This window comes from Apium graveolens, chromosome 1, assembly GCF_009905375.1.
Source record: "Apium graveolens cultivar Ventura chromosome 1, ASM990537v1, whole genome shotgun sequence".
Lineage (NCBI taxonomy): Eukaryota > Viridiplantae > Streptophyta > Magnoliopsida > Apiales > Apiaceae > Apium > Apium graveolens.
Window position 1 is genome coordinate 183,926,566 of NC_133647.1, and position 13,204 is coordinate 183,939,769.

At 43.1% G+C, this 13,204-nt stretch overlaps 1 long non-coding RNA gene across 1 annotated transcript; it reads left to right on the forward strand.

Annotated features, from left to right (window-relative positions):
* Window positions 1-749: 749 nt before the first annotated feature.
* LOC141722718 (uncharacterized) lies at window positions 750-1,900 on the forward strand. The gene is made up of 2 exons (XR_012575727.1): window positions 750-972; window positions 1,296-1,900. It is a non-coding gene; the product is annotated as an uncharacterized LOC141722718 (long non-coding RNA).
* Window positions 1,901-13,204: the final 11,304 nt, after the last annotated feature.

Genomic DNA, 13,204 nt, shown 5'->3' on the forward strand with positions numbered 1-13,204 from the left:
TATGTTGTTTTTTAACTAAATATAGATTGGAATCATATTATAATTACGATATTTCTATTTTCGTAGAATTTTTTTTATTTTTTATTAAAATAATAAAATGGAATCATTTAAACAATGTTATTATTCATCTTTTAAGGGATATTTTGGTTTCACCTCTTCTCGATTTTACGAACTTTTGGTTTCACCCTTTTTTAAATCTTGATATAGCTCTAAATATACCATTTTTATTCTTTTTTATTCATATATGACTTATAATTTTATATGTAATGCTTTATCCATTTTGTGATTCGTATATACCACATATTTATATTATTTTTATATAAACAAAATCGTATATACATTGTAATTTATAAATTCATACCTACAGAATGCTATTTTAGCACCAATTACAAATTTATACATACATAATGAATATTTTATCATAAAAAATTATGCAATCACAAACTATATTAAAGTTTTTATGTAAAATATTAGTTATGTCTTTTTGAACAATCGATACATAATAACGTTGAGTTTGTGGTTATAATAAGATTTGAATTAATGAAAGCTACATATAATTTAAAAATGAAAATTGAAATAATCGTACAATTTTATTTATTATATATTTTAATAAAAAAATTAAAATAAAATTTTATAATCATTATTAAATATTAATATTTTGATCTCGGTCCTTACTTCGCACAGGTTATCTACTGGTATTTATAAAGGTTATTAATGCCCATGATTGATATACATGTTCTCTTGTCACCATATATGTTAGAAACCTTAGTCCTAAGATTATGGTGATGTTGACACCATGATTGACTGCAGTGCCATCCACTGTACTATCAAGAATTTAAGCATTAGAAGAAGAAATGTTTGGTTTTAATTGGTAACTGACTCTTTCTAGTATGATGTTTAAGAAAAAATTTGGGACTCCGGCAAAACTGGGAATTCAGGATGACATCGAAAAGGATCGTGTAGCTTGATCGGGTATGTAATTTCCAAATTGAAGTTTGTTACTACCTTATTACAATAACTTGAAAATTTTCACTTATCAGGTTTTTTTCATTATTATGTTTTGCTACTTGTATTCTGTCATACGGTCTTTGTTCTGGTTATTTATCTGGGGTAAAGAATTGTGATGCGATTATTAGTTTCTCAAAGTTTATACGGTTATATTGTAGGTTGATAATAGTTTAAAGTTTATACGGTTATATTGTAGGTCGATAATAATTACCGCACATCATATTCTACAATATCATATTTGTCTCAGATAGTCAAGTGTTTGAGTCTAAAAAGTAATCAAATTACAGGTATGTAGGCAGCATGCAGGAAAAAAAAACAAGAAGAGTCTCGTGTACCATGGAGATTCTCAAAAGGCAGAAGCAGCAAAATACTATGAGGGTTCTCAAAAGAGGCGTTCAGTTGCTAGCAAGAAAAATGGAGGTTCTCGAAAGGAGGCTCAACTACTATTTTTTTGGATGAGTTAAAAACCATGGAGATCCATCAACTCTCTGGGTATCTCTCTAGTGAGGTTCATTGATAATTTCCATTGATTTATCAAATAACAACATGAGAGAAGACTGAAGAAGTCCTAAAGAGTTTATGGCTCCATGGTTTAGTGATTTTCTTTTGAGTAATGCTAGGTGTACAGAAACGCCTACAGAGAAGTTGTACAGAATGAGGTGGCAGTGCCACCTAAACACCGCATTAAAACCACTTTCAGCCACCATCTATTCTTAGAATTTATATTTCTTGATCTCTCACAGTCCTATTCCACGAAGTCTGTCATATTAAAACTTTTATTGATAATTTATCTGGAAGAATACCTGCCGGAAGTTAGCATCAGAGTATCAGACCCTTGACGATCCTCAATCTGTACTGGCAAAGATCAATTATGTAGCCAATCTTTTGAATATGTATTTATATATTATGTTTTCCGTTTACTGAATGGTGCCTCATGTATTATAAATAAAATAATACTGGTGCTAATTGCATATTTATATGTCGAATAAGTATGTTCGTAACATAAAGAGGAAGAACTCAAATGTACGACACAGCACTTCCAGTTTACCACTACAAAATCTAGTTCGCGTCTTCTCTGGCATATCTTCAAGACAGCTACAGTGGGTCACTCAACAGGCATTTATCGACAAGGTGCTGCTTGTTTCTATTGGAGAACTGCATCAGACTTTGAACATCTATTATGTATTCAGATTAATTTTATTTTAATTTAAAAATTATAAGTAACCAACACCACAATCTTTAGAACTATCAAGTTGGAGAGAACATAAAATCTATAAACCAATAAGGAGTCTGGTTTTTTTCAGAGATGAAATTTGAACACAAACACTCATGCACGGGGGCAAATTTAACCGGTTCCATCAGTTACTATATTTATGTGTTGTTATACCCAAAATTAGGTATTGAATTAACTCGGGTCAAATGCGGATTACGTGCGGTCAAACCCGGTATTGCGTTGTAGAAGATTAGGACGCGTCCCGGCACAGAGGACGCGTCCCGGCACAGAGGACGCGTCCCGGCACAGAGAAGATGTGTTATAGTCTGGTAATGACGAAGCATGGGAGTGCGTGATCAGTGTAGGACGCGCCCAAGCTATGTGGACGCGTCAACCATGGTTAGAGTACTTGGCAAACGTGGTCCTGTGGCAATGGACGAGGACGCGTCTGTCTTGATCATGACGCACCCTAATAAGTGGAATGCTGTGCATGATGGTTTTTGAGGAGACGGTGCAAGTTTTATGAGGGTGAGGACGCGCCCAATGTGTTAGGACGCGTCCTGTGATTGGTCTATATGTTCTCAATGGTGACTTCAGGACAAAGCTTGCATGGAGAGGAGCAATGGAGGTTATTTTTACTAATGTATTTGTTGCAGGTACTCTTTGAAGAATTCCTTCCTTGAGACGGTCAAGGAGGGGGATGTCCGTGAAAAGCTTGAAGGCCTACAGGGGTATGCCTGATGTTTGAAGACCTCCTCCTGTATTCAACGGGTGTCCTCGTTGGGGATGTGGGGTTAACTTTGGTGTGTGCTTTGGGAACTCTGTTCTTGTATTCAACGGGTGTCCTCGTTGGAGAACTTTGGAGTTATCCTGCACTTTGCACCCAAGAGCTTGAGATCACCTGTCCTGTTATCTGGTGGGTTATCCTCATTCGGGGGACAGGGATGCGTCCGGAATTTGGGGTGAACCGTGGCTATACCTGCGTCCGTAAATCAAGGGAGATAGCGGTAGCGGAGTGTTATCCTTGCGCAGGGAGATGCATTATCCGTGAAGTCCTGCGATTACGGACGAGCCTTAGGCCTTCGCGGTTGGGCTTCATAGTTGGACATTCCTAAAGCTAGCAGAAGACGGACTTCGGATGGGCTTCTACCGAGCCTAGGAATAAGAAGTCTAAGCCCATTAGATTTCTTGTTCTACAAGAACTACGTCAGGCTTGATCCCTATATAAAGGGTACGTAGTTATATTGAGAGGGTAAGAAGTTGAGAGCTGATAAGAGAGCCACCACTTACTCTGATCAATCTCAGCCTAAAACAACCACAAACCACCACGCACCGCTTGATTTTTCGGCAAAGAACCACCGTCACAGATCTTAGTTCCGGCGAGAAACCTCAATCTTTGTTGTTACCAGATTCCTACGTCAACAAATTGGCGCTAGAAGGAGGGGCTGCTAATTAAGGTCGTAATCTTAGGAGGAAAAGATGTCTTATAATCGTGATGGAAGTTCTTATAATGGAAGTGACAGTAGATCTGAAGGAGAAGGCGGGGGAGGCTACACTCGCCATGAAACCTACGTTCCCAGAAACATGGCGGATCCACCAAGAGCTCCGGATGTGGGGGGAACACCTCCAGTTCTCATCAGCAACACTGATATCTTGGAGCAGTTGTATCGCATGGGGGATACTCTTAATAGTTTTCACTCAAGACTGAACACGGTGGAGCGTCGGAGAACGAGGAGAGGTCGTCGTTTTCCCCGTCACGTCCATGCCGTGGGGAAGGCACCGGTAGTTGAAGGAGATACCCAGGGCAGCGGGGAAAACCCGTGAATCACTCTGCGGCGCTTGGAATATTCTGATGATGTAGAGCCTATTGTGGAGCTTGTCGATGAGGACACTGATGGTAGGGAAAGGCCTCACCTTGGTAACCAGGTGGTGCCACACCAACATAGGTCTGGGCGTACGATGGACGAGCGTCGTCGTGCGGAGAACACTCAAAATCAAGATGAGGAAGTAAGGGATCTTTCAACCTTGAAAAGAAGGCTTGGCATAAGGTTGGAAGATGACGATTTGAGGATGTTACTGGTAGAATGGCAAAAGGAAGGAATTGCTGGAGAAGCGAGGCCCCGTGACACAACGCGTGTGCCCCTGCATTCCAAAGGGATGACAGGGAGCGACACCGCGAGCACGAGCGTGCCCCTCCGCAAGGAAGGCCCGGGAATTACTACCGGGGATATCAGAGGAATGGACGAGGAAGGATGGGATACCAATACGGAAGAACACCCTACAATGGTCGAACTCAAGTAAAAGTCCTCATAACCAGTGCTACGGGTAATGGCTCACAGTGCTACGGGTAATGGCTCCAGGGCGCGTCCTCATAACCAGGACGGTGGTCGAATTCAAGTAAGAGTGCAGAATAATGATGAAATTCCACGACACGGTCAAGAGGAACCTCGCGTGCGGGAAAATGTTCAAAACCAAGATGGTAACATGCCACAGCCGCAGCCTCAGGGCGAGGGGCGGCAAGATCCACCGTTACACCCGGGGGGTAATCAAGGGGAGCTACAACAGGTCACAGAGCAACCCCAACAACCTAATGTTCAAACCATTCCTGGAGTAGGGACATTTAATGTGAACGATCTCAAGAGGTTGCTCAACCATCTTGAGGGAGAAAGAGTAACGGCGACTGCGCAAGCTCCTTCTCCTTTTGCTGCTGTTGTGAGAGAGGCGCAATTGCCTGCAAGATACAGGAACACAACCAATGACTTGCATTTTCATGGGAATTCTGATCCTGTGGAATTCCTGGGGCGCTTTAACATTGAAATGGATGTATATCAAGTACCTAATTTGGCTCGATGTCGTCTCCTAGCTGCCACTTTTAGAGAAGGCGCTCAGCAGTGGTTCCAAAAACTTGGTCCAGGTGTGATCACATCCTGGGAACAGATGAAAACTTTGTTTTTGACTCAATTTCAAGCCGCAGTGAAGTACACACCACCAATTACCACACTGGCTAATGTGAAACAGAAGGAAGAAGAAAGTTTAACTTCATACTTCAAAAGGTTCAATGCAGAATCCACTTTGGTAAGGGGTGCAACTGATGAAATGCTGAAAATACTTCTTATAGCTGGATTGCATGTGGGAACGGATTTCTGGAAGCACCTGCAAGGGAAGGACCCTGTGTCATTAGCTGATGTGTTTGTGCATGCGGAATCATTCAAAGCAATTGAACAGTCGCTTGCAGAGATAAAAAAGAATGGCAACACCCATAACTCCAAGAGGCGATCCAAGAGAAGGGATAGATCCTTGAGCCCAGATTATCGGCGGAATGCCAGAAGCTCTAATAGAGTGTACACCGTGAACACGCGGAGAGAATGGAGCCCGCCATCGAACTATGAGAGAAAGGTCAGCAATTATACACCGCCGGCGGCATCTATTGATCATATCTTTGAGGTAAATAAGGATAGAGGAATATTCAAGAAGCCCGGCCGTCTAACTTCAAGGCAGAGTAGAGACAAAAAGAAGTATTGTGATTATCATGAGTCTACCGGCCATGACACCCACGAGTATCGTCACCTAAAAGATGAAATTGAGGAATTGATCAAGGCTGGGTACCTGGGAGAATGGATTGACAAGGTGAAACGACACAGGGGAAGCGATGACAAGGGTAAGGATGAAAGACAGCCCCCGCGGGCGGAAGATGTTGAAAAAACAGCAGAAGTTAAGTTTCAGAGGGCTGGCAGTATCAGGGCGATTTTTGGAGGACACCCTTTTGTTGGTGATAGTAATCGAGCATTAGAAAGAAACGCGCGAGAGGCGTGACATCCGCCGCTCACCAACATTCACAACTTGGAAGACAGACCTCCGAAGATTTTTAAGGGAGAGTCCGCTGACATTACATTCAAGGAAAAAGAATCAAGGTGGGTGCATCATCCCCACAACGATGCGCTGGTGATTACCATGCTTATTGGGGCAATGAATGTACATCGAGTCTTCTTGGATAATGGGAGTTCTGCGAACATCTTGTATTACAGCACATACAAAAAATTGGGTTTCCCGGATAGCGACATGTATTTTGAAGATGCACACGTCTATGACTTTACTGGAGAAGCAGTGAGAGTTATGGGTTCGGTTAGGCTTCCCGTCACACTCGGTGAAGGAGCTTTGTCGGTCACTCAAATGATAGATTTCAAAGTGCTGGATCAGGATTCTGCGCACAATGTGTTAGTCGACAGACCTTGGTTACGAGCGTTTAGGGTGATAACTTCGATACATCACTTGATGATAAAGTTCCCAACACCAAATATAGTAGGCAGTCTGAGAGGGTCGCAGTACGAGTCACGCGAATGTTATCACAAGGCTGTTAAAGAATTCCGCAGGAGAAGGTACGAGGGAAAAGGTCTCCTATTTAAGGGTGCGGAGGACATTCATACAAAACCAAGCGGAGAAGTTCATGCCCACTATTTCGTAGAAGGCCCCGAAGAGGAAGAAACCTATGTCACTGGGAACTTTGTTTTGACGATGGGGAGTGTTTCGAGGATCCGTAGCGTGGAAGAAGTTGTGGTGAACCATGCAGAGGAGATCATGCAGAAAGAGGTTAACGGGGAGAAATTGGAAGGAAGAAGTGAGATTTTGCAAGTTCTTGGAAATAACTTCAAAGTGGATGCTCCTCAAAGGGAGGACGCGCCCTTGAAGAATAAAAATGGAATTGAGGTTGATGCTCCTCCAAATGAGGTAGATGTTCCCACTCATGGGGACGCGTCCTCAGATGCAAAAGTGGAAGTCGAGGACCCCTGAGACTTTGATTTCGATTTGGATCCCAGGATCCCTATGCCCGCCGAAAAGACGGGACCGGCCGAAGACACAATATCTATTCTGGTTGACAAAGATGACCCGAAGATTTTGAAAGTGGGATCCCAGCTAGATGATGAAATGAGGGGAAGTCTTACCCGCTTCTTAATTGCAAATCTTGATGTCTTCGCATGGAGTCATTCAGACATGGTGGGAATTGACCCAGAGGTAATGTGTCACCGGTTGAACATCTTCCCGAATTGTACGGGCATACGTCAAAAACGCCGCCCGGTGAGCGGGGAAAGGGCGATAGCATTAAAAGAAGAAGTAGACCGGTTGTTGGAGGTGGGACTAATCAAAGAATCATTCTACCCCGAATGGCTTGCAAATCCAGTGCTTGTGAAAAAGTCGAACGGGAAGTGGAGGACATGTGTGGATTTCACAAATCTGAATAAGGCCTGTCCAAAGGATAGCTTCGCGCTCCCAAGAATTGATCAGTTGGTTAACACGACAGCAGGGCATGCATTGCTGAGTTTTATGGATGCATACTCCGGTTACAATCAAATTCCGATGTATGGCCCTGATCAAGAATATAAATCCTTCATCACTGACAGGGGGTTATACTGTTACATAGGAATGCCATTTGGTTTAATCAATGCTGACGCAACCTACCAGCGGTTGGTAAACATGATGTTCAAAAACCAAATTGGGAGAACCATGGAGGTGTACGTGGATGATATGCTGGTAAAGTCCAAGGTGGCGAATGATCATATCAGACACTTGATGAAAATGTTTAACATTCTAAGGAGGTTTCGCATGAAGCTGAACCCGTAAAAGTGTGTGTTCGGTGTAGAGTCGGGCAAGTTTCTCGGGTTCATCGTCAACCATAGGGGAATTGAGACCAACCCCGCAAAGATCAAGGCACTGTTAGATATGAAATCACCCACCAATATGAAACAAGTGCAAAGTTTAACTGGGAGGATTGCCGCGCTAAATCGGTTTATTTCCAAATCTTCTGACAGATGCAAAGAATTCTTCAAGGAGATTAAGTTAGCAGGGAAAGACTTTGTATGGACACCAGAATGCGAAAAGGATTTCAGAAGGATCAAGGAGCAACTGGGAAACCCTCCCATGCTGTCAAAACCGTTAGATGAAAAATCTCTGGTAATGTACCTCGCAGTGTCTGGGTATTCAATCAGCGCAGTTCTGGTAAGAGAGGAAGATGGGAAGCAGTCACCAGTGTACTACGTGAGCAACCGGTTGCATGACGCCGAAACTCGCTACACAAGCATGGAGAAGTTGGTTTATGCCCTGATTCTTGCATCAAGAAAGTTGTGGCCGTATTTTCAGGCCCATAGAATTGAAGTTCGTACGGCATACCCACTACGATAAGTCCTTCATAGACCAGAGTCATCAGGGAGAATGCTGAAGTGGGCTATGGAGTTGAGACAGTTTAATTTGGAATATGTGCCCCGGACAGCGATTAAAGGGCAAGCCTTAGCTGATTTCTTGTTGGAATTTGAGTCTAAGGTTGATAACAAAGCTTTGGTGATGCTACATCCACCTCATGTTGAGGAATCTTTGGAGGAGTTTCCACATCCCTGGTGGATCTTGCATGTGGATGGGGAAGTTAACAATGGAGGAGCAGGTGCGGGTATAGTACTCGTGTCTCCAGAAGGCCACCATCTGATGAGCGCAATTTATTTCAAGTTTTATGCAACAAATAATGATACGGAATATGAAGCGTTGATTAATGGCCTAAAGATTGCTTTGGAAATGGGGGTGCGAAACCTAATTGCGAGGAGTGACTCAGAGCTGGTGGTGAATCAGGTGAACGGGGGATTTCAAGCGCGAGGCCCACGAACAGAATTATACTTGAGATGCACACAGCGCCTGATTGGAATGTTCAAAGAAGTTAGGTTGGAATGTGTTCCATGGGAGAAGAACAGTAACACGAATGCTCTAGCAAAAATGGGGTCGCAACAAGAGACTGTGTTGTTAGGATCCATCCCCTTGAAATCCAGGAGATTCCTAGTATCCCAGAGATAGAAATTATGCAAGTGGATGAGGCTCCCAAGGAAACATGGATGACGACCATTATGGCCTACATTCACAAGGAAACACTCCCCAAGGATAAGTTCAAGGCTCGTCGACTCCGCTATCAGGCTGCAAGGTATGTGATATATGACGAAGTTCTGTACAAGAGAGGGTTCAATCAACCGCTTCTTAGATGTGTTGATGAAGAAGAAGGAAATTACATCATAAGGGAAGTACATGAGGGAATCTGTGGCAATCACTCGGGGGGTAGCTCGTTGGCGATGAAAGTTTTACGCCAAGGGTATTATTGGCCTACAATGAGAGAGGATGCTACAAATTTTGTCAGGGCATGCGATCGCTGTCAGCGCTTTGCAAACTACTCGTCTATGTCGGCGACGCTCTTGACACCTATGGTAAGCCCATGTCCGTTCACCATGTGGGGAATTGATCTTATCGTAGAATTACCTAAAGCTAAAGGGGACGTCAAGTATGCAGTGGTTGCGATCGATTACTTTACTAAATGGGCGGAAGTTATGCCATTGGCTACTATCACCGCAAAGAAAATCAGAGATTTTGTTTTCAACTCCATCGTGTGCAGGTTTGGAATCCCTTACAAGCTTGTCTCTGACAACGGAAGGCAATTTGATAGCAAGGAGTTGCGACAACTATGTGAGGAGTTGAAAATTAAGAAGGAGTTTGCAGCGGTCTATCATCCTCAAAGTAATGGGCAAACAAAAGCTGTTAATAAAATAATAAAGCATACCCTCAAAGCCAAACTGGAAGAACATAAAGGAAATTGGCCTGAAGAACTCCCGAAGGTGATGTGGTCATACAATACTACACCACGATCTACTACGGGAGAAACTCCGTTCATGCTGACTTACGGTTATGAAGCTATGGTCCCCGTGGAAGTTGGGTCAGGATCGCTTCGCAGAGACCGTTACACAGAGGAAGATGCCGAGATTAATCAAGGACTACATTTGGATCTCTTGGAGGAGACAAGGGAAAATTCTCAGCTAAGGCTCGCAGCGTATCAGCAACGTGCCGCAAGGTATTATAACAAGAAGGTAAAGGGACAATTGCTGAAGGTGGGAGATTTGGTACTTAGGAAAGTGATGCCCAACACGAAGAACCCCCAACATGGAGTGTTTAGAGCTAATTGGGAAGGACCATACAAAATAAATGCCATTTTGTGGAAAGGGACTTATCACCTTAAAGATATGGAAGGGAAGATGGTTCTGCGAGCGTGGAACGCGGAACATCTCTGAAAGTATTATCAGTAAGGCACAGCTTTGGCCCCTTACGTACCTCATTTATTATATATTTAGAGATATGCCCGGATTATAGGCTAGAATTAATTAAATTTCTCCTAGCCTAGGGGGTAGTGCATGTACTACTTACCTTAGAACTAGTTGAAGGGTCATTCTTTCGAATAATTTCCCCACAGAGCATAGTAGCCGTGGGACTGGTGCAGTTTTGACACCAGAGCGCATTATTATGAAAACTTTGAAATTTTCCAAAAATATATATTTGCTTGTTAATTTGCTTGGTTTCATGACGCGTCCAAGCTACAGGGCGCGCCCTAGTTATTTTGGTTGATGCTCCGACAGTTTTATGTTCCTTCAAATTTTATTAAAATAATTAAAGGGAAGACGCACCTTTACTGAGGACCCGCCCCACATGCTCTGTCTTATCTAAATGCACAAGCGCAGCATGATATTATGCTGCTTAAAAATGCACTTTCCAGACAATTGTACCCAGACGCGTCCAAGTAGAAAGGACGCGCCCATTCATAACACCTGTTTAATATGTGAGTAAAAAGTATAAAAATGTTTCAATCAAATGGGGACGCGTCCTTCGTACAGGACGCGCCCATACTTGTGTCTGAGTAAAGTTTATAAAGAAAAAGATATGCAGAAGCAAATTAAGGAAAAATGTCATGAAAGCATGCAAGCAAAAGTAGTTCAAAAGTTATCATTACAAATTGCAAGGCTTCAAGGGGCCCACACCCTTAAATAGTTCAGGTAAAAAAGTACATAAAAAATATAGGACGCGTCCTAGGCAGGAGGTGTGTCCTGAGGCTTGTCTTGGTTGTCTGCAGGGGGAGGTTGAGTCTGAAGCGGAGTAGGAGCAGGGGACGCATCCTCTTCCTCTAAGCCCAGAAAAATTCTCTTGCTTTTGATAGAATCTGCGGCCCTGACCCTGAAATCATTGACCCATATCTGGGTGTCTGCATCGAATTTTGAAAAAGTATATTCTGGATCATTTGCAATAAACCCAGAGCACCACTCTTCGAACCCAGCTGCGAAACCATTTTAGTAAACCAGCTTTTTCTCCTCGGTCCACCCATGCAGTTTGTCAGTCAAGTTCCAGTTGTATGGTGGAGTTCAGAGTGATAACACTCTCCATTGTTTTCTCCAGAGAGGAGACACTACCTTCTAACATGGCCTTCTCCCCCTCAAAATGCGCCTTCTCCTCCTCCAGGCGGTTGATCTCAGCATCCTTTTCTTGGACAAGCAGGTTAATGTATTTTTCCAGAGATTTTACCTTATCTTCAGCTTGGCTCTTTGCAGTGTCAGTGGCAGCAAGACGCGCCCTGAGCCTTGCAGACATATTAGCACTTTGCCTGGCGTGCAAGTGAAGCTCAGCTGCAACCCTCACCATAGCCTCTTCTGTCTGCTGCTCTGTCCTGAAGGTCCAGCCTCTAACTTCGTCCTCGATGAAGTCGCCAGCTGAGGACGCGCCCAGGTATCAAAGCACAAAGGATTGATCATCTGGCACTACTTTCTGGCTTTTGGATGGCGCGTCCTCCTCCTTCTCAGGGATGTCTAGCACAGTAGTGTCAATTATTTTTGGTGGAGGAGAAGGAGTTACAGCAGGAGTGGGGTCTTTAGCCTTTGGATCAGACTTTGCAGGGGCCTGTTTCCTGGCCCTTAGCTTTTTGGAAGCTCCAATAGCTAATCCTTTTGGAAAAGAAGCCATATATGTGATATAAATATAAAAATGTGTTAATTGAGTAAAGAAGACGCGTCCAGATAACGAGACGCGCCCATATTATAATATAAAGATTCTACACGCATACAACTGGAGACATGTAAGTGCATGAAAAGATGGCAAGTAAAACGAATGCAAAGATATGAAAATACATGTGCGAGTATGACGCGCCTTAAAGATATGACGCGTCCTACCTAATTACAGATTGGATATATGGAAAGACATAAGTAATATGTTAATAGCAGTCCCAGAATTTTATAAAGAGGCGCATCCTGAGGGAACGGCGCGCCCAAGATGAAAGTGCAGATGTAAAGGAACGTCTATAAGTCAGGTTCAGTTTAAGGGAAAAGGTGAGCATAAAAGTGACGCGTCATAGGGTCATGATGCGTCCTATATATAATAATTCCTTACCTTGCTCTAAGTCCACCTTTTTGTTAATATCTGGCTGAATAATTTCTGTGGCATGAAGCCCTTTGGATTTCTCAGAGGCAGTGAGAATGGGCTTCCCATTATGAAAATCTTGAAATTTGCAGAGAGAACCCACTCGTGGGGACAAAGCTCCTTTTTTCTTCAAGTTCTCCTCAGTGATCATATCCTTAAGGTTGAAATGTTTCTCAACATATTGCAACACCTTCACTGCTCTCTTTTTCTTCCTTCCTGTTAGCTCTTTCTGAGTCCTTTTATCTAGAGAAGAAAGTTGGAGGTTACAAAAAGAAAAGAGAGAAAAGGTTACAAAATAGAAGACGCGCCCTGAAAAAAAAGACGCGTCCCAGATATTGTGCTTACTCGGCTCTAAGTTGAAACAAACGCGTGTCCTTTTGACATCATAAATGTAGAAAAATGGCTCCTTCCAGTCTCGTTCATGATAGATCTTACCTTTATTAAATCCCTTGTTGTTCAGCCATTTGTTGACAACCAGGAAGTGGTACCCGGGAATGGATTTCCTGATGCTATAGAAAAAGCTAAACTCTTTCATTGAGGGCACGCCCAATCCCAGGTTATGGTACATAATGTACAGAGCCCCAAGTAGCTTGTACGAGTTTGGAGATAGTTGGACTGGAGCCACATCATACCATTTCAAAATTTTCTTGATGTATGGATGCAAAGGCGCCCCCACACCCAAGGAAATTAGTTTTGGTGTGAGAACCATTCGGGGGATCCTTTGGTTCC